The following is a 21,605-nucleotide window of genomic DNA, read 5'->3' on the forward strand; positions in this document are numbered from 1 at the left end:
ATATTTTTTTTTTTCCCCCTTTTGCGGTACACGGGCGTCTCACTGTTGTTGCCTCTCCCGTTGCAGAGCACAGGCTCCAGACGCACAGGCCCAGCGGCCATGGCTCACGGGCCCAGCCGCTCCGCGGCATGTGGGATCTTCCCGGACCGGGGCACGAACCCGTGTCCCCTGCAACGGCAGGTGGACTCTCAAACACCGTGCCACCAGGGAAGCCCAGATATGAATTTTAATAGTTGAATTTTACATATTGTACAATGTTGGAAGTAAGGGCAATAGGGTTTTGGTGAGTAGGTGGACCTTCCACATGCCCTTCAAATCCGCTGACCTGGGTGCCTCTGAAATGCACTCTGTGTCATAAAGGGGGTAGGCAGACAATGGGGTACTTTATGGGAAGTGAATATCCCCCGGGATCATAAAATCTCACCCCCAACACGGAATCAATGCTTGTGTCTAGACAAGAGTCATGGGTTATAATGTTGGACCTAGTAGAGGCAGAGTGAGGCATGATCCCAGCCCAACACAGCTGATTTCCTGGGAGATGTGCCATCTCGCGACACACGCCAGTGTGTGCCCAAAAGGATGAGTCCCTAAACCGGGCTGGACACTGCCTAAGGGTCCATCAAGGCCCAAGGCAGTGAGCACTGCTGCTACTCAGAGGGGAGAATGGGGGCCCTGCAGTGTCTGCAGGGTCCACAGGGCAAACCCACAGGGAACAGGGATTCCTCAAGTCCCACTTCCTCTGAGAAGCCCGATCCAGCGACCTCTGCCCTCTCAGCTCCCCTCGGACAATGCCTGCAGCCGTGCTCAGGAGGCTACAGGGACTGGTCATCTCCTGCTGCAGGTGTACAGGCAGCCCCAGCATACTTCACTGCCCCACCGAGGGCATTTCCAAATAGACGCCGGCCGCAGGAGGGCAGAAGGAAGGCTTGTGGCTTAAGAGGCTCCATCTTTCAGCAGAACAGTATCTTAGAAGGTGCTGGGAGGCAAATGTGCTTTACTTTGGGGGGTCTGGTAGTTTTATGATGCGAGGACTGTGGTGAGCCCTTCCACATAACTCCCCCCACCTAGGACGTACAGACTTTCTTATTCTATATACCTAATTTATGTATTCAATTCCCCTCCCCTCCCCCATTCTAAAAGGATGACCTCTGCTTTTATACCACAGCCTGGATACCACATGAGCTGGCAATGAAGGTGGGATTCTGTTAATGAGAAAGTTAGATTTTTAAAAAATCCTATATTTATTGATTACTCATTCTGTATCAATGACTGTGTGAAAAGTGCTTTACAGGTATGAACTCATTTAATCCTCTAGTCTAGACTAGCGTTTCCCAATAGAAACATAATTCAAACCACATATGTAATTTGAACTTTTCTGATAGCCACATTAAAAATAAAATGAAATGGGAGAAACTAAGGCTAAAGATATACTTCGTTTAACCCAATATATCCCATACATTATCATTTCAGTATGTAATCGATTTAAAATTATTAATGAGATATTTTGCATTCTTGTACTAAATCTTTGCACTCTGGGGTGTACTTTACACTGACAGCACATCGCAATTTGGACTAACACATTTCAAGTGCTCAGTGGTCCCCTGGGGTCGTGGCTGCCATACTGGATGGTAACAGCTCCAGGCAACCCTCTGAGAGAGGTACTGTCAGCATCTGTACTTCTCTGAGGGAAACCCAAGGGACAGAAAAGCTATACCTAAAAAGTAATCAAGCTGGGATTTGCACCCAGGCAGCCAGATACCAGAACTGCTACCTTTACTGACTAATTGTTCTTATCTCTGTCGCTGAGCAAGCACACTCTGGTATATCAAGCGTTGCCCAGGACCAATTTCCTTGAGAAAACTGCTTTGGGTCAAAGGATTGGAGTTTCATTAAGAAATGTACTAGGACCCAAAAGATTAAAAACAAAAGCAAAGAAAAGCTTGAATTTTAATAAAACAAAACAAACAGAAGTGTGCTATGTCTGTTACATTTTTGCTGCCTGTTCATAAACAAATATGGTAAATTCTCCCTCTACTCTTCTGGACATTTGATGACATTTGGATTGATGGAAGTCACATTTCCCCTCTTCACACCTGCTCTATCAGTTCTCAGTCAGAGATTTTGACTTCACTAAAGAAATCAAAAATTCTGGTGGAGACATCTAACTGATATCATAGTTGGGAGAGTTTTTAGACAATGGGGAGATCTATTCTCAGCTTTGACCTATGCACACCCCCAAGGTCATCAACAGCCCAAGAGTCTACGCCAGTGAGGTCGCATCACCACCCATCACAGAAACTCTAGGAACATCCTCTACCCTGAACACAAGCCACTGGGTCAGCAGAACATTTCTGTAGCGGGTTCACACATAGCAAACGAAGCCCAGGTTTCACCAACCCTCTACAGGCACGCAAAGTTCCACAAGAGAATGACCGATCTTGCAGTCTTCTGTTAAAACTGCATGTCAGTGAAGTCCAGGAAGAACTGCGGCAGATGGACTTAATTCTTCACATGGTTTAGCAGAGCAGTGGGTCATGATTACAGGGGTCAAGGCAAGATGCCCAAGGACCTCAGTATTTGACTAACAAGAATAAGAGTGCTAGAAGGAATCAGCTGTGACCGTGGCTTATCAGAAAGTGGTAAGTTATCTCTCCCGATAACTCTCTCTCTCACTGGGCTCTTGGCTAAGCAGTTGAGGACATTCTTACGTTCAATTCAATCCATTTAAGGATACGAGTTCACACAGTTGATACTAGTGTAAGCTTTGCCGACAAGAAGCCCTGTGGCACCCAGGGAGTGTCTGGGAGACATGGGGAAAGAATTCCTTCACGTCCCCAGGACTTAAATCCCAGGCATTCATTCAGCGTCCCCTTCAGGTAGCTTGCACATTCATCCTCCACAAAGAATGGGCTGCATGTGCCATGGCCTCCCATCGTCCCTAAGCAGCTTGGCCCAGTGGTTTAGAGTCACACAGAACTAGGTTCAGATCCCTCTTCTATCACCTCTTAGCTCTGTGACCTCAGGCACACGTAGATTTTCTAAGTCTCAGTATTTCATCTATAAAATGGAAACGACACGTACTCAAAAGCAACTTTTTAAAGGAAAAAACAAGAAACACCTTCATTTCAGGACTCTTTCAAAAATCAAAGATCATGTTTCTTAAGTTCCTGAACCACAGTAGGTGATCCCCCACCAAATCAGGTAAAATATTTGGGTTCCAACAGGTGCTGCCTGGTAGATTTGAGTCAGGCTGTTCAAGTGCCAACTACGGTTCTGGTTGATGCTAAGCTGTATAACGTAAGTGGTTGTATTTAATTTTGTACTTCAGATTTCCCCAAGTGTTATCTGGGGAACTGGGAACTCCCGAGGATGAGCTTAGGCAGTTCTTCCTGGATCTAGCTCTTGCAAGAACTCACTTGAAAACTAGAGGTAGACATTTGCTCCAAAGAATATACAATATTGGAGAAAAGTTTAGTTACCTGAATCAAAAAGTGTGTTCACATGTGCTATGTAAACTATGTAGGTGCTAAATTGTGCCAAGTTCCATGGGAGGGTGGGCTCCAGGGAGTCTGCGATGCCTGCAGATAAGACTTTTAAGCAGGGCTGATGTCAATTTTCTTGGTCTTGCTGGGAGTTGGGGCTGAGGGTGTGGTCAGAGGGACAGAAAGAGTTCTAAGCCTGTATCTTGCTCAAGTTTCTCAGTTCATCATGAACAGTGCTCCTTCAATTGTCTGATAAACCTCATTTGTTGGAGGACATCTTTAATTCCAAAATATATGTCACCCCTGGAACTTCCCAGTATATTCTAGAAACACTGATTTTTAAATTTTATTGAAATATAGTTGACTTACAATGTTGTGTTAATTTCTGCTGTATAGCAAAGTGACTCAGTTATACACACACATACACATTCTTTTTTATATTATTTGCCATTATGGTTTATCCCAATATATTAAATATAGCTCCCTGTGCTATACTGTAGGACCTTGTTGTTTATCCACTCTATATGTAATAGTTTGCATCTATTAACCTCAAACTCCGACTCCATCCTTCCCCCAACCCCTCTCCCCCTTGGTGACCATAAGTCTGTAGAAACACTGATTTGTATGATTCCAGGCATGGCATTGTACTGATAATGGATGACTATTTGAAAATACTTTACTTAATTTTGACCCAACAGGGCTCCAAAAGGAAAAGGAGAAAATCTATAACTAGAATTTCCAGGGCCCTTTTATTTTTTATTTTTTTTAATATTTTGCCTTCTTTTCTTTTTTAATAAATTTACTTACTGATTTTTGGCTGCGTTGGGTCTTCGATGCTGTGCACGGGGTTTCTCTAGTTGTGGCGAGCGGGGGCTACTCTTCGTTGCGGTGCGTGGGCTTCCCATTGCGGTGGCTTCTGTTGTTGCGGATCACGGGCTCTAGGCACGTGGGCTTTGGTAGTTGTGGCATACGGGCTCAGTAGTTGTGGCTCACGGGCTTAGTTGCTCCACGGCATGTGGGATCTTCCCGGACCAAGGCTCGAACCCATGTCCCCTGCACTGGCAGGCGGATTCCTAACCACTGCGCCACCAGGGAAGTCCCCAGGGCCCTTTTCATAAGCTGCTCTTTCGACAGCTGAATTATTCTGCTTGGGAAAGAACATCAAAGGCCTACTCCAAAAAAAATCTCTCAGTCTCAAGATTTCCTTGGGGCTACTCAAATGTTTCTCTTCCCCCCAAAGCAATCCCATTCGAGTGACTTCATCGTCTACCTGAGAAAAGGCATTCTGTGTTGTAGAACTTGCCAGTGCAACATTTTCTGAAAAGCCAAGTGGCTTTGGACTACCCCAATGCATTCTTAATGAATACGACAGACCTCGGCCTCTTACCACTGACACCTGAGTGTCAAAAAATGCCCAATATGACCAACTATTTCCTAGTCAACAACAAAGACAAGCATAAGGGGGGGAAAACACATTGTAAAAATTCTACACTATTTGTGCATTTAGCGCTTTTAGCAAAAAGCACTGCTCTGACCAAAAGCTGATCTCCTTAACTCCTCCCATCCACCCACCAACATGACTGTCTGGGGCACAGAACCTCCTAAAACGGGTCTCCCTCAGGCTCCAGCTTTGCGTGACTGGCCTCACCCTTTCTGAGGGCCCTGGTAGGTAGAGAAATGATTCCTTCTGCCCAGCACTTGCTCCACATCTTGTGCTCTGGAGCCCCCAGTAACTGGCCTGCTGACCCAAATGAGAAACATCGCGTCAGCCACCATGCGGCTCCCCAGCCAGGAGCAGTGGCCTTGGATGCAAAAGCCACTTGCTTAGTGTCATAGAACAGTGGAGCGTAGAACTCAGGTGGATTCTTTCACCCAGACAGAATGGTCCCCTTGATGTCTCTGCCAGATGTCAGCATTCAGCTATGGGGTCAGGGGAGGGATGGGGGCTCTCTCCTCCATCAGACCCTCCCCCTGCCGCCTGCCAGGGGGATTCCTGCTCGACCAGCAGGAGTGATGAATGGTCCTCATTCACGGCCCAGAGCACACGGGAGAGGCTACCCCAGCTGTGGTCGGATGCTGCTTCTGGCCGCACATGGAACACATTCCTTTGTGGAGGAAGGCTGTCTTGGGTGGATGGGTTTGGTGCTCAGAAAATGAGGAAAGCGGGTGGAGACAAGGGGGCCCTTCTGAACCACCTCAGACAAGAATGCAGACTCTGACACCACGCTTGGCCAGGGCTGGTCCATTTGGCCCCTGGCCAAAGATTCAACCTTGGTCCTGTCTATTTCTGGCCACAGAGTGGGAATGTTCAGGGCATGGTGAAATGGCCAGAGGTAGGCATACAAAACTGAATTTTTTTCAGCCTCCAGAAAGAGACCTTTGTCAGGCATAATTTTCTGTGACCGACTGGGGTTCCTCACATTCCATCGCGGCCTCTGGGTGGAATCTCATTCTGACCAGGCTGTTTCCTGGGGAGGATGAAGGTACAATTTCAAACACTTTAAAATGTGCCACTGGAGACTCTCAGATTGAATGGGAAAGCAAAAGCCAAATAAATATATAGTGTCTGTAAGAGACACATCTTTTTTTTTTAAATTTTATTTATTTTAAATTTATTTTTGGCTGTGTTGGGTCTTAGTTGCTGCACGCGGGCTTTCTCTAGTTGCAGTGAGCGGGGGCTACTCTTTGTTGCAGTGCGCGGGCTTCTCATTGCGGTGGCTTCTCGTTGCGGAGCACGGGCTCTAGGCACGCGGGCTTCGGTAGTTGTGTCATACGGGCTCAGTAGTTGTGACTCGTGGGCTCCAGAGCGCAGGCTCAGTAGTTGTGGTGCACAGGCTTCGTTGTTCCGCGGTATGTGGGATCTTCCCGGACCAGGGCTCGAACTCGTGTCCCCTGCATTGGCAGGCGGATTCTTAACCACTGCGCCACCAGGGAAGTCCCCAGGGCCCCCAAGAGACACATCTTATCTCTATAGCTTGTAGCCCATAAAGAAGGGGCAGGGGAAATCCAAAATCAGTGCTACTGCTTGAAGGTAGAGGAAGCAGAGTGAGGCGGGGATGCCCATCGGGTTCAAATTAGCCACCCCCCCCAAGCCCTAAAAAGATGGAGCTACGGTTTGACCACGGGATAACATATAGTAACTGAAAAAACATGGTGCTGGCATCTGAGAGTGGTCCCAGGTTCAAATCTGGCTTCTGCAAATACAGAAGTGTCTTAGGGTTTTAGAGGAGTGGTCCCCAACCTTTTTGGCACCAGGCACCGGTTTCATGGAAGACAATTTTTCCACGGACCGGGGGTGGGGGGGATGATTTCAGGATGATTCAAGCGCATTACATTTATTGTGCACTTTATTTCTATTATTATTATATTGTAATATATAATGAAATAATTATACAACTCACCATAATGCAGAATCAGTGGGAGCCCTGAGCTTGTTTTCACTTGCCACTCACTGATAGGCTTTTGATGTGAGTCTGCAAGCAACTGATTTATTGTGGCCTCTGTGCAGTCAGACCTCTCTGCTAATGATAATGTATATTTGCGGCCGCTCCCCAACTCTAGCATCACTGCCTCAGCTCCACCTCAGATCATCAGGCATTAGATTCGCATAAGGAGCACGCAGCCTAGATCCCTCGCATGTGCCGTTCATGGTAGGGCTCGTGCTCCTATGAGAATCTAATGCCACCACTGATCTGACAGGAGGCGGAGCTCAGGTGGTAATACGAGCGATAGGGAGCGGCTGTAAATACAGATGAAGCTTCTTTCACTAGCCTGCCACTCACCTCCTGCTGTGCGGCCTGGTTCCTAACAGGTACCAGTCGGTGGCCCAGGGGTTGGGGACCCCTGTTTTGGTGGGTTCCATAAAATATATCAAGTGCCCAGGACAGTCAGTGACTGGCTCAGCCGTGTTCAATGAGTGGTAACTATTATAGTTATAAAATCCACAACAACTTGGAAAAATTCCAGGAGGAGTGTCACTTAACCCATCGACCACTCTTCAGCCACTTTTTTTTTTTTGGCCACACCAGGAGTCTTGTGGGATCCCCAACCAGGGATCGAACCCTAGGCCTCCTGCAATGGAAGCTTGGAGTCCTAAACACTGGCCCACCAGGGAATTCCCACCCATCAACCACTCTTAACACGGCATTTGGGTAACAGGTTTTAACCATCCTCCCACCCCTCCCTGACCCCCAACACATACACAGTCTCAGACACACTGTTTCTCAGAGCTAACAGTCAGTAGCCAAATTGGTCCAAATTTCTGTGCCACTTTGACGGTGATATTAAAATTCATAAAAGGCAGGCAGGGGAGGACAACAGAAGTCGGGGCCAGAATGGTGTGCAAATTTGTCAAGTAATCCAATCATTGCATTGTCTTGTTCCCAGGGGAGGAACTGTAGTTCGGGATGGGGTCACTGCATGCAAATCTCTGGAGAGGGGGTGTTGAGGGCTGGTCCAGGCACAGACACTGAGGTAGAGAGGGGCTCAGACAGTTGGGGGGTAAGAGAAGCATACGAGGGGGGGAAGTGGGGGGAGTCCTGGGATGGAGGGAATGTACAAACCAGCTTCTCTTTAAATTTTTTTTTTTGGCTACACAGCGTGGCTTGTGGGATCTTAGTTCCCAAACCAGGGATTGAACTTGCAGAGTGGAAGCACAGAATCCTAACCACTGGGCCACCAGGGGATTCCCCAAACTAGCTGTTCTAAGAGATGGATCCTCAAAACGGCCAAGGAGCTCAGTTCTTAAGTGACATCCTCCCCAAGCCCTCCCTATTTAGCTTCCTTCATGCCTCAGGGAGCGCTAGGCACAGCAAGACTCAACCATGGCTTTAGACACCTTCTGTATATCCAGAAGCTTCCAGGCCAAGCTCCCTTCCAAGCAATGCAACCTGAACCAACAGCCAGTTCTTCAGGCCTGAGCCCCTTCAATGAGAAATAGACCCCAGGGCCCAGTGAAGGAAGGAGCAGCTGGTACAGAGTCCATGGCCACATCTTTGGTTTGTCTAGAAATGTCTGGTGACCCAGGGGGAGGGGGCAGGAGTGCTGTACTAAAGTTTGTTAAGAGCCTATGATCTGCGATTCAGCTGTCCATAGAAGCATTGGAAGACCTTCCAGAAGCCCAGTGAGTGATAGCAGCAGGTAACAACTGCCACCTCACCAAAACTGGCCAGGCTCAGCTCACAATTCCAGCTGGTACTGTGTCAAGATACTGACATCCAGGGGCTTCCCTGGTCGCGCAGTGGTTAAGAATCTGCCTGCCAATGCAGGGGACACGGGTTCGAGCCCCGGTCAGGGAAGATCCCACATGCCGCAGAGCAACTAAGCCCGTGCGCCACAACTACTGAGCCTGTGCTCTAGAGCCCTCAAGCCACAACTGCTGAGCCCATGTGCCACAACTACTGAAGCCGGCACGCCTAGAGCCCATGTTCCGCAACAAGAGAAGCCACCACAATGAGAAGCCCACGCACCGCAACGAAGAGTAGCCCCTGCTCGCTGCAACTAGAGAAAGCCCGCGCGCAGCAATGAAGACCCAACACAGCCAAAAGTAAAAATAAATAAAATAAATAAATTTTTTTAAAAAGATACTGACATCCACAGAGTAGTGGCATATACACAGAGAGCTTCAAGTTCTTGCTTTTACTGAGGAGGCAGACTTTCTCAGCTACGTTTGGAGCTGACCCATGTCGCTGGTGCTGATCACAAGCCTTTTCTGGACCTCCTTCTAGAATGATTCTAATTTTTTATTGCATCTCCAAACACAGCATGGCTCCCACTGGCAATCACAGGGTGCCTCCACTTTCCTTATCATGACATCCATTACCTTCAACTCTGTGTTTAAGCATCTACTCATATGTATATATAAAAAATCCTAAGGAATATATTAAAAGACTATTAGAACTGATAAAAGAATTCAGCAAGGTTATAGGATGCCAGATCAATATACAAAGATTAACTGTGTGGACACACCTTCAAAGAACAATCCAAATATTAAATTAAGAAAACAATGCCATTCACAATAGCATCAAAAAGAATAAAATACTTAGGAATAAACTTAACAAAAGACATGCAGAATTTATACTCAGTGAATGATAAAACATTGTTGAAAGAAATTAAAGAGGATTTAAATAAATTTTTCAAATTCCATGTTCATGGACTGGAAGACTTAATATTGTTAAGATGAGAATACAAGTTGATCTACAGATTCATCACAATCCTTATCAGAATCCCAACTGACTTTTCCATGGAAATTGACAAGCTGATTCTCAAATTCATACAGAATTGTAAGGGACCCAGAATAGCCAAGACAATTCTGAGACAGGAGAACAAAGTGGGAGGACTCACACTTCCCGATTTCAAAAGGTACTACAAAGCAATGGTAATCAAGACAGGGTGATACTGGCATAAAGGTACAGGCATACAGATCAATGGAATAGAATGGAGAGTCCAGTAATAAGCTCACGTATCTACGATCAATTGATTTGGACAAGGGTACCAAGACCATTCAATGGGGAAAGAATAGTCTTTTCAAAAAATAATGCTGGAGTAACTGCATAGCCACATGTAAAAGAAAGAAGTTGGACCCTTACCTCCCACCATTTACAAAAATTAATTCAAAATGGACCAAAGACCTAACTATAAAAGCTAAAATTTTAAAACTCTTAGAATAAAGCACAGCAGTAAATATTCATGACGTTGGGTTTGGCAATGGCTTCTAAGATACGACACCAAAAGCATAGGTAACAAATTGAAAAATACCTATATTGGACTTCATAAAAATTACAAACTTTTGTGCATCAAAAGACACTATCAAGATGCTTCATGAACTAGAGCAGCAGCAGTGGGGGTAGCAAAAAGGGTGTAGTGATCAATTATTTTTTTATTTTTTGTATTTTGTTTGCATATCTGTCTCTCTCCTAAGACTGTGAATCCCTTGGAGGGCAGATACGTCTCTGGATCCCCTGAGCCCAGCACAGAATAAATGTTGAGTAAATGTGATGTGAACCGAGAAAAAAAAATATATCAAGAAAGTGAAAAGACAACCCACAGATGGGACAAAATATTTGTAAATCGTATATCTGACAAAGGTCCAGTATCCAGGATATATAAAAACTCTTAAAATTCAATAACAAAAGACAAGCAGTCCAATTTAAAAATGGGCATAGGACTTGAATAGACATTTCCCCAAAGAAGACATACAAATAACTGACAAGCACATGAAAACATGCTTAAAATCATTAGTCATTAGGGAAATGCAAATTAAAACCACAATGAGATACCTCTTCACACACACTAGGGTGGCTATAATTTTTTTTTTTGAAGTGGGGAAAAGTACGCGTTGGTGAAGATGTGGAGAAATTGGCAGCCTCATACAGTGCTGGATGGAATATAAAATGGTCTAGCCGCTGTGGAAAACAGTTTGGCAGTTCCTCAAAATGTTAAACAAAGTATTATCATATGATTCAGCAATTCCACTCCTACTTATATACCCAAACGGATTGAAACCAACCAGAAATTTGTACACAAGTATTCATAACAGTGCTGTTCATTATCACCAAAAGGTAGAAACAACCCAGATGTCCACCAACAGTGAACAGATAAACAAAACGTGGTGTATCCTCACAATGGAATATTATTGGTTCATAAAAAGGAATGCAGTGTGGATACATGCCACTACATGGGTGAAACTTCAAAACATCATATGAATTAAAGAAGCGAGACAAAAAAGACCATATATCATATAATTCCTTTATATAAAATATCCAGGGCTTCCCTGGTGGCGCAGTGGTTGAGAGTCCGCCTGCCGTTGCAGGGGACACGGGTTCGTGCCCCGGTCCGGGAAGATCCCACATGCCGCGGAGCGGCTGGGTTCATGAGCCACGGCCGCTGAGCTTGCGCGTCCGGAGCCTGTGCTCCGCAATGGGAGAGGCCACAACAGTGAGAGGCCCGCGTACCGCAAAAAAAAAAAAAAAATCCAGAATTGGCAATGTAGAGACAGAAAGTAGATGAGTGGCTGTTTAGTGGTGGGAGTACGGGGAGGGGAGGAGGAAGAGGCAATGGCTAAGGTATACAGGTTTCTCTTTGTGATGGTTGCATATATCTGTGAATATACCAACATCCATTGAATTGAACACTTTAAATGGGTTTACTGTATAGTATGTGAATTATATCTCAATTAAGCTATTAAAAAAATCTATTTAACTGACACTTCAGTTTAGTAGTATCTACTTACTAAGCATCTGTTACATGGCAAGCATTGTATTAAGGCACTGGAATTCAAAGATGAATCTGACATGGGTGCCCTCTAGGAGTTCACAGTATATTTAGAGAACCTAAAAGAGTACAGAAATAGGTACAGAAATAGAACTGGGGAGGCAGTGATTACAATTAGAGATGAGGAACAGTTAGAGAGTTGACACCTGGGCAGGTTTCGAAGGGAAGCAGGAGTTTGACAGGTCGCTGGTGGGGAAGGGAGATCATTCCAGGCAGGTCTGAAATAACACAGGATGTTCTGAGACCGGTGTGGGGTTCAGAGTTGCAAGATGCAAAGTGGAAGGGCTGGCAGAGTTGGTGGGGTGAGGAGAGGTGGAAGAGGTGAGCTTGGAGAAGCAAGCAGAAGGCCATGAGGAGACTTGAATATCATGCCAACAAATGTTGAGTTTTCCTTTTGGGGATGTGGAGCAACGACAGGTAAGTGGGAGGGCAAGGGGGGCAGATTTGTGATTGAAAGCAGGAGTCAGTGAACGACAGCCCTTGGGCCAAATCTGTGAAGTTTTTAGAAATAAACTTTTATTGGAACACAGCCATGCTCATTTCTTGTTGTCTATGGCTGCTTTCCCACTAAAACAGCCAAGTTGTGACAAAGGTCGTACGGACCCATTAAGTCTGAAATATTGGCTATCTGGCTCTTATAGAAAAAGTTTACCAACCTCTGCTCTAGAAAGATCACTGTGCCTATTGGATAAAGGATGGCTTCCCACGGGTTAAGACCAAGGGGAAAGAGGCCAGTTGGGAAACCAGCAACTCTCCAGGCAAAGAAGATGCTGGGGTACCATGACGTTGCGACATCATGACGTTGGGATAACAGATGACAGAGGGGGTTGATAGTGGGGTGGGGAGGTGGGCGTGGCTTTGAGAGCCTCCTGAAGAAAAACACCTGGGGAATATCAATTTAAGAAAGTTAACAGTGAAAAGGATAAGAGAATTCATGGCGTTTCACAGACGTCTGAATTTTAGTTTTTTCTTCTTAAATCATTAAAATGGTCCCTAAACGTCACGTTTAGTTGAGTGCTCTCAGACAGACCATCTGAACTCAAGGCAGCTTACAAGTTTTTTTAAATTATTCTTACAATTTGGTTATGGGCATGCTGGAGCAATTCCGGATCACCTGATGGGCTGTCATCCCCGCTTTGTGTGTTGCAAGAAGCCCAAACTCCACACCACATTCTCTGGCTCTGCTCTGAGGCTGCTGTTGGCACCAGGTAGGCACCATGGAGTTGGGTGCCAGGCATCAGAATATCATCCTTGACTGATGATTTATTTTTAAATGCACATGTCAAATATCATGTCTTACTCATTTTTGTCTCTTACAGAGACTGGCAGAGTGTCTGGCAACTAGAAAGTCACTCATAAATCATTTTAGTTAAGAGAGAGCCCCAGGTGGGAAGGGAAGGAGGAAGGAAGGAAAGGAGAGCAGGAAGGCAGGACGTGGCCACAGAAGTTTTCACTCATGGCTTGAAACTTGTGATCCAGGGAGTTCCCTGGTGGCTTAGTGGTTAGGATTCCAGGCTTTCACTGCTGTGGCCCGGGTTCAATCCCTAGTCGGGGAACTGAGATCCCACAAGCCGTGTGGCAAGGCCAAAAGAAAAAAAAAGAAAGAAACTCATGATCCAGCAGAAGCTGACAAAAGAGCAGGAGTTCTCCAGGTGGATGCAAACCTCTTCAGCACAGGGAGAGCCTGGAAGAATAATACTTAGTGGTGATGCCCTAATATAGCTGCAACTGCAAATCTCAAATATGCTGTATTATCTTCCCTAAACATTTTAAGGAAAGAGGTTGCTTAAATCTCACAACTAATCTTGCTGCCTCTCAGATTATAAATTGTGTTTTTCAAAAATCTCTTCTAAACCATCTCATGGTAGACAAAATGAACATCCACTCCCAAGACCCTGAGGTGTAATGAAAGTAGCCACATGCAGGCATGAAATGTATTTGGAATCTCTTGCTTTGCCTTTAATTCCGTGCCCTCTGGGTAATGTCCTATTCTTGATCTAGGTGCTTGTTACAAGGGTATGTTCATCTTGTAAAAGTTCATCCAGGACAGGAATTTGTACATCTATATTCATAGCAGCGTATTTCCAGTAGCCAAAAGTGGAAGCAACCCAAGTGGACAGATGAACGAATAAACAAAATGTGGTATATACACACAATGGGATATCATTCAGCCTTAATTAAAAAGGAAGGAAATTCGGGCACATGCTACAACACAAAGTTGAAGACGATATGTTAAGTGAAATAAGCAAGTCACAAAAAGACAGTGTATGATTCCATTTATATGAGGTATTTAGAGTTATCAAAATCACAGAGACAGAAAGTAGAATGGGGCTTGCCAAGGTGGTGGGAGAATGGAGGGTCAGTGTTTAGTGGGTGCAGAGTTTCATTTTTGGAAGATGAAAAAAATTCTGGAACAGATGGTGGTGATGGTTGCACAACAATGTGAATGTATGTAACACCACTGAACTGCGCACTTAAAAATGGTTAAAACGGTGAGTGTTATGTTATGTATATTTCACCACAATAAAACGAAATGAAAGTTCATCCAGTGTCGTATACTTAGACTTGGTGCCATTTTACTTACGTCTGTTATTCTGGGGAGAGGGGTAGTTTAAAAAGGTACTTTATCAAATTTATATTTGTGTTTGTTTTAGAAGAGTTTTATATTTATGTTTAGAAAAATATCCTCCTTACTAGGTCATGAGTCATGCAGGCACTCTGGAAAGCTGTGCTGTGTTTATCTCGGGACATCCGTGGCACCCCAGGGACAAGGCTGGGGGTGGGGGCTGTTCATGGACCCAAGTTCAAGAAGAACAAAGAAATGGAGCAAATTAGAGCTGTTCGCAAGTCGTCGACAAAAGTTATCTTCTCATAAGGCATATGCTGTATAGGAAAGTGGCATTATTTTTTCAGAAGATGCTCTTAGCATCATGTTGGCGACGCATCAGAAAAGACATATGGGAGCCATTGCCATGGGACAGCCCTGGGTGCAGCTGTGTCTGCTTGTCTATCAAGTTCCGACACGAAAAAACTAAAAAGAAAATGTATCATCATTCGCGTACAATATTATAGTACTATAGGTGTTTCAAGTGAAGGGATCAAAAAGCCTTGGGCAAGGAGAACTAATTAACTGTGATCCTAATCACATCCTCATAATCTGCTGACTTGTTCTCACTCTACACCCATATGTACCACACACACTTATCTGGGTATACTCTTTCTGCCAAGGGAAGTGCAAAGGAGTTTTTAAAACTCTGGATGGACATCTTATCTGAACTGTCACCATCATGCTTTATCACCCTCGAGCAAGCGCCTATTCTGAAAGGCTGGTTCTGGTGCCTAAAGACATCTCTGATGCTGGTGGTGGGGGAAGATGGGCCAGCACACCTGGCTGGGCTGTGCTCCTGGCGGGTCACACACACCTCCTGCAGGAGGACAGCTCGAATGACTAGGATGAGAAGGTCTGAAGACTCGCTTCAACCTAGACAGGGCAGAGACTTAGGAGGTAAGGAGTGCATTGCTGCGGATCTGTCTCTCTGGGCATCAAGTTGGCTTTCCTTTTGCTGGCCCACGATTGCCAGTCCTGCTGCTTCTATGGATCTGGAGCAGGACAGGCTGCGGCTCCTTCATCTGAGGTCTCATGGCCCACGGGTCTGGAGTACAGGAGGGACTGTGTGACACTGACATGCAGACTGACCACAGTGCCCTTCTCCAGAGGGAAATGAACAATAGTCATTACAAGCTGTCCTTCTGAACCCAGGCAACCCCAGGCGAGGGAAACTATACCTTCTAAAGCTCCCAAAACTGTAAAAGGAAGAAAGCCACAGTAGCTGCTGATATGGAATCACCTAGAAATTCTACCCCCATGGAGACAGCCTGTTAGCTGAGGGGAAGAGAATTTATGGATGCCAGAGGATGGTGTGGTTAAAGGGTAACGCTTTGTCCCTTTGGAGTTCCTACGGTTGAATAATGGGTTCGGAGCAACCAGTTTCTCTCTCCCTAACTGGCTGTTTTGTGGAAGGTCTGTTCATTCGATGTCTATTTCAGGGCAATGAACATGAGAGCAGAAAATCTAGGCATCAAGAAATAAGAGATTCCTTTTTCCCACACAGCCAGCCAAGAAAGGAGAATTCCAATTCATGAGTCTCATTAATAAGATGTAAAAATGACTTCGTTATCACCCCTTTCCAAAGCAAATAAACACAAGTAGTAAAAATGCTAAAAGTAAAAAGTTCTGGTGTCCTATATCCTCATCAGACAAGGGCAGAATAAACAAAGTTGCCCATAAATGAAGAACCTCAGAGGGGAGCCTCTCCTCGGCCATAGAATTTAGCTGCCTCCAACTAAAGATGCCAGCTGCCAGAATCCTTGGGCAATGATCAGTGAGGGGTAATTGTTCTCAGTGAGATTCCTTTCTGGGTCCTTTGTCTCTTCCAGGAATTCCAACTCCAGTCATTTCACTCACCCTACTTTCAGAACTAGGAGCCAGAGAATGGAGGATGATGGCTCCTACCTCAGAGAGGGCCGCCCTGAATTCTCGAGAGGTGAGTTGCTTTCCTACAGTTTTACAAGAAGCTGGGAAATAAACCCAGGCTTCCTGACTTTGCAGCTGATTTACCTCCAACACCAAATGGCCAATTACTCAGTATTTACACTGGGCTTTCTGATAGCAGGTGTATAGGAAGTGGTAAGCCCAGGATGAAGCCAGAGCCAGGATGAATGTGTCAGAGCACAACTTATATTCCATGAGCAGCGCTGAGAAACAGAACCACCACTGCCCAGGAATAAGGATGCTGGGTCAAGTCCTGGCTATAGGCCAGTCACCAACTGTGTCATCTGGACAGCTTATCTGTTGGCCAGTTTACTCAACTATAGCATGAATTCAACAAAACCCACCTCGCTCTTTAGTGGGAAGTTGTAAGAATCAAATAACACAGTGGACAGAAAAGTGGTTTGCAAAGAATAACATACAATGAACATAAATTATACAAATCAACAGAACTCCGGTCAACTGTAAAAAGACATTTGGGGGGAAAATATTTGAATTTTTTTGGACTAGGTATTAGATGATACCAAAGAATGATTGTTAATTTTCTTAAGTATATTAACGGAATAATTCACGCTGAAATATGTAAGAATGAAATGATTTTATGTCTCGGATTTACTTTAAAATACTTCCCTGAAAAAGCAATAAGAAAGGGGTAGATGAAGCAAGTGTGGCAAAATGTCAATAACTGTTGAAGCTGAGCGAGTAGACGGGGGCCTTCTTCCTACTATTGTTTATATTAGAAATTTTTCCAAATAAAAAAATGATGTTTAAATAAACAGTGTAGAATTTTCTAGGACACTAGCAAGCTTCACTAATGGTCACCACCAGAAGCACAGAAAATCTGCCTCATTCACAAGGCCCCTTGTACACTGGTCAGCCAGGGGGTCAGAGGACAAGAATTTGGGAAAAGGCCAGGAGAGGCCAGGCAAGGAGCCCAGCTGTAAAGGAGGCAGATGAAAACGTTTTCGTAGCCTCTCCCGTCTGCCATGCACCAAAATGTCAGCCAACCTGTAACGTCAAGTGGATGCTTTGTCTTCAGGCCTGTTTCCTATTCAACTTTGCCACTTAATGGCTAAGTGGCCTTAGACCAAATCACTTTTTAGCACAAAGTCACGGAGAGGCACACACATGGGTCTGATGCTCACTCCAGGGACAGATACTAGGGACCAGGAAGGCGAGCAGGACAATGGGGCGGGGCGGGAGATGAATAATTTAGCTAAGGGAGAGTCCAGGGAGTCAGTCGTTCATCTGGGAACTGACCAGGGAAATGAGCACTTCGACTCCGTTCTAAGCCCCACCCCCGACCATTAAGTACGCAATACACCATAAATAACGAAATAATTCCACCAAGGGTGACGAACGGCCTTTTGGGGGTCAGGGACAGACAGGCTAGCGGTGGGGTAGGAGCGGGGACTGGAGGAGGGGATACGGATTCGAGTCTCCACCCCGACTAACCTAGAAGCCTTGAGCGTCAGCACTTCTCCCTTTCCGCAAAAAGAACCCCTTGGACTGATTTGAAGATCTCCGCAGTTCCAAGACTTCAGGGGACGAAATTAATTTGGGGCGTGTTTCTGACTTTCATTCCTCTCTCTCCTCTCATCAGGACTCGAGGTTTCCTAGCCAGGAGAAGTTCAGTCCCCTCCCCAGTGGTGTTTCGCCGCGTCCCCTCGCCCCACCCTCGCTGATTTTTGGTGGTCTTTCCCGGGGCTGGGCGAGGGATGACGAAGTAGGAATCTCGCCTATTTCTTCCAATCATTTCTATTCCGGTGCTGATTTACAGCGACACCTCTGGCAGGCAGCTACTCCAGAGGGCTCCAGATGGGGGGTTGGCTGGGCGGCGGGTTGTGGGGGGCGGGGGCGGCGGAAGCGCGGTGTTCAAAGCGCCTGCGTAAAAGTTGCGGGCACTGAGGACAGGAGTATCAGCGTTAAGACCAGGATTAGCCCCGGGGCGATCCTGCGTGGACCATCCATGGGTTAGCTTGTGCTGGCTCTTTCCTACTCCAGGGCCTCCCCTTGATAATTGGCGGGAGAGGTTTCCTGGTACCCTGAGCAGCCAGTAGTGAATACCTCAGGTGCGGACCGCGCCTCTCCGCCCACCGGACTCAGGGCGCTCCTTCGTTCACTAGCCCTCACTCCCCACCCCCACCCCCCAGCCCCGTGCGCTCCACATCCCCAAAGCCACAGCTCCGGAGACACCCCAGTGCGCCCCTGTCCCCCGCGCGCTCCGCATCCTCAAAAGCCAGAACTCCTGGCACCAGCGCAGCCCCCGGTGTCCGTGGCTCCACGGTGCACCCTCCTAGGCACCTAGCACGCACCGGGACTCGTCTGACTCTGTCCTGTCTGGTCGCAGACGCCCCTGGCGAGCCACGAACCGAGCGCCCAGCTCCCGGGGGCGCCCCTGCTGCGTGGGCTCTCCGGATTCAGGCGAGGTGGGGCTGGGTGGGTCCGCCCGAGTCGGGAGCGGGACCCGTTAGCCTGCACGTCCTCGCGTCTCCGAGCAAGGAGCCTTCGCTCTGTGTGCCCGCCTCTCAGCTCCCGGGAACCCCAAGCACTGCTGAGAGGCGGCCCGCGGGGAGCGGAGCCTGGAGACCCCACCGGGACCCCCGCTTTCCCGCGAACCGCCGTGAGGAGAGGGAGGCGCAGGCAGCGCTCTTACTTGTCCGCAGGGGTGCGCACTCGTTCGGCTGGGGCCAGGCTCTCCACGACGGCCCCTCTCTGCGCCCGTCGCCGCGGAGCCCCTTTCCCGAGCAGAGGGGGGGAGCCGACTTCTCCGGCCGTTGGAGAAACCGACCTCCAAGTTTAGGAAGCCGCGGGCTGGTGTCGCTCCCCAACCCTTTTCCCGGTACTTTTAACCAGCGTCGGACCGCAAACCCCTCCCCGGACCCACCCCCTTCCCTGAAGGCGGACACCGCAGCAGGCCCGGCCTCCAGCCCCTTTTGTTGTAATTCGAGAGCGGCGGCTCCCCTGGCCGGAGGGGCTGTGCTGGGGAGGCTGCGTGCCAGCGGCGCAGCCCTTCCCAGGCTTTTCTCGCCCAGGTTTCCGGAGCCTGAGAAGCTAGGGAGAAGGCTTTTCCTCTGGGAGATTCCTCCACACGCACCCCCCACCATCCCGCCCCACCGCCGAGCTCCCGGAATTTAACCCTTCGGTGTTCTTATCCACCAGCAATAGGGTTCGTGCCTAACCCATCTCCGTATGCAGAGAGCCCAGCACTGCCTGGCACGTAGTAGACGCTCAATAAAAATTGATGACTGAAAGAGTTCAGATACTTTCATCTACCTCTCCTGGGTTTCTCCTCTACGGGCAAAGCATTTTCCGGAGGTGACTACAAACAGCCCCCTTTCTTCCAGCAGATCGAGCCTCTCTCTCCTCTGAGAATCCGTTTTCTCCTTTGTAAATTAAGGCTTTGGATTCAGTGACCTCTAAGGTCCTTCCCCACCTGGCAGGGCCAGGGTTAGCAAGCCCTGCGATCAGCGGCCTGAACCCGATACAGCTAAGGGTGCATGTCGTGCAGAAGGACATTCCATGCCTGGCTCTGAGGCTCACACTGGGGGCAAAGTGAGGGGGTCATGCGGGCTGGGCGTGCCCTCTAAGGAGATTCCCAGGGCTTCCTAAGCAAGAACAAGGTTTGGCCGGGCAGGATGATGATCCTCCTCGGGGTCCATCCTCAGTCCCCTCCTCCCACTCTGCTCCCTTCCTACAAACCAGCAGCTCCAGCCCTGATAGGTGGGGACTCCCAGTCTCAGCCTCCAGCTCAGACTTTTCTCCAAATCCGTGGGCTTGTAAATCCATTGGTCTCTAGGACATTCCCATAGCCACAGCTAACCTAGCGAGCCCCAAACTTGGCACCCCAACCCCTGGGACCCCTCTTCAGCCCTCTTCCCTACCGTCCACACTGAATCAATCCCCTGGTCTGGTGGGCAGTGGAGGGAGGGGCCAGGAGGGAGGTGGGTGTGATTCTAAAAGGGCAACAGGAGGGATCCCTGTGGTGTGGAACTGTTCAGTATCTTGACTGTGATGGTGGATACAAGAAGCTACACAGGTGATACAATTGTATAGAACTTAATATACACAAGCACACACACACTACACACACACAAAGTATAAGTAAAACTGAGGAAACCTGAATAAGATCAGAGGATTGCCTCAATGTCTCCTTGTGATATTGTCTTAGAGTTTTGCAAAATGTTGCGGGACACTGTGCAAAGTGAATGAGGGCTCTCTCTGTATTAGTATTTACAATGACATGTGAATCTACAGTTACCGCAATAAAAATTTCAACTGAAAATAAAAGTTCAAAGTAACTCCAGGGCCCTCAGGGTGCGGCCTGAACCCCTTGATACAGCTGACAGGGCCCCCCTCAAGGGCATTTCCAGCCTGCCCATCTCCCAGCCACACTCTCCCCTCACCCCCATAGACCTTACTAACTGTTCTCCATGACTGTTTCACACCCCAGGGCCTTTGCACACGCCATTCCCTTGCTTGTCTGCTCAGCAACACCTAGTTCTTTGAGATCTCACTTAGCTATCACAGTGAGCACCCTACACGGTGCCTGCACACAGCAGATGCTCAATAAATGCCAGTGGAACTGAGCTCTCTCCTCTTGCCCTCACACTTTCTCTGACCCCTCTTCTTCTAATCCTACCCTTCCTGTAAAGAATTAACCAATAAGGTATAAAATGAAACACTTTATGAATGCTGTTTGGCCTGATTATGAAAATAATGCAACCTCCCTGTGGAACATTCAGAAAATATGAGGAAGTATAATGAAAAAAACTTTCACCCTGGTGTCCTCTCACCCACAGAGAAACGTTTAACATTTTGGACTATTTCTTTCATCATATCTTTTAAAACCAAATTGTGCATAGAAAGTTTGTATCCAGCTTTTTTAAAAAAAACTATATTGTTTTGTGCACATTTTTCAATGTCCTTCTAAATGGCTTTAGACTATTTCAGTCTCTAAAACGACCATGTTCCATAGTGTCATTTCTCTACTCTTAGACATCAAGGTGTTTACGATTGTTACTAGCGTAAATTACACCAAGACAATATTGAGCAGCTACTATGCGGTTCCTGCTAATTGTTACAAATGAGAAAGCGGAGGCTCAGAGAGGCTAGGTGATTTCCCCAGAGTCACAGAGCTGATAAGTGGTCAGGCTGGGATCACTAAAGGGTAAATGACCCCTCTTGCAAGTTCTAAGTGGCTGCACGCCGGAGGCTTCAACAAGTTCCCTTGTGCTTCACTCACCAACCCACATTCCCAAGAGAAAATGAGTATTTAAAGCTTGCACAGAGTAGTGTACTGA

General features: G+C 47.1%; 1 protein-coding gene across 1 annotated transcript in view; it reads right to left on the reverse strand.

The window, feature by feature from the left end:
• LOXL2 (lysyl oxidase like 2) overlaps positions 1-19,221 on the reverse strand; it is a 103,712-nt gene extending 84,491 nt beyond the window's left edge. The window contains exon 1 of the mRNA XM_007458811.1: positions 18,959-19,221. The gene's annotated coding sequence lies outside the window, so the exon portion shown is untranslated. The remainder of the gene's footprint in view (positions 1-18,958) is intronic.
• Between the last annotated feature and the right edge of the window lie 2,384 nt (positions 19,222-21,605).

Source organism: Lipotes vexillifer, unplaced genomic scaffold, assembly GCF_000442215.2.
Source record: "Lipotes vexillifer unplaced genomic scaffold, Lipotes_vexillifer_v1.1 scaffold484, whole genome shotgun sequence".
Classification (NCBI taxonomy): Eukaryota; Metazoa; Chordata; class Mammalia; order Artiodactyla; family Lipotidae; genus Lipotes; species Lipotes vexillifer.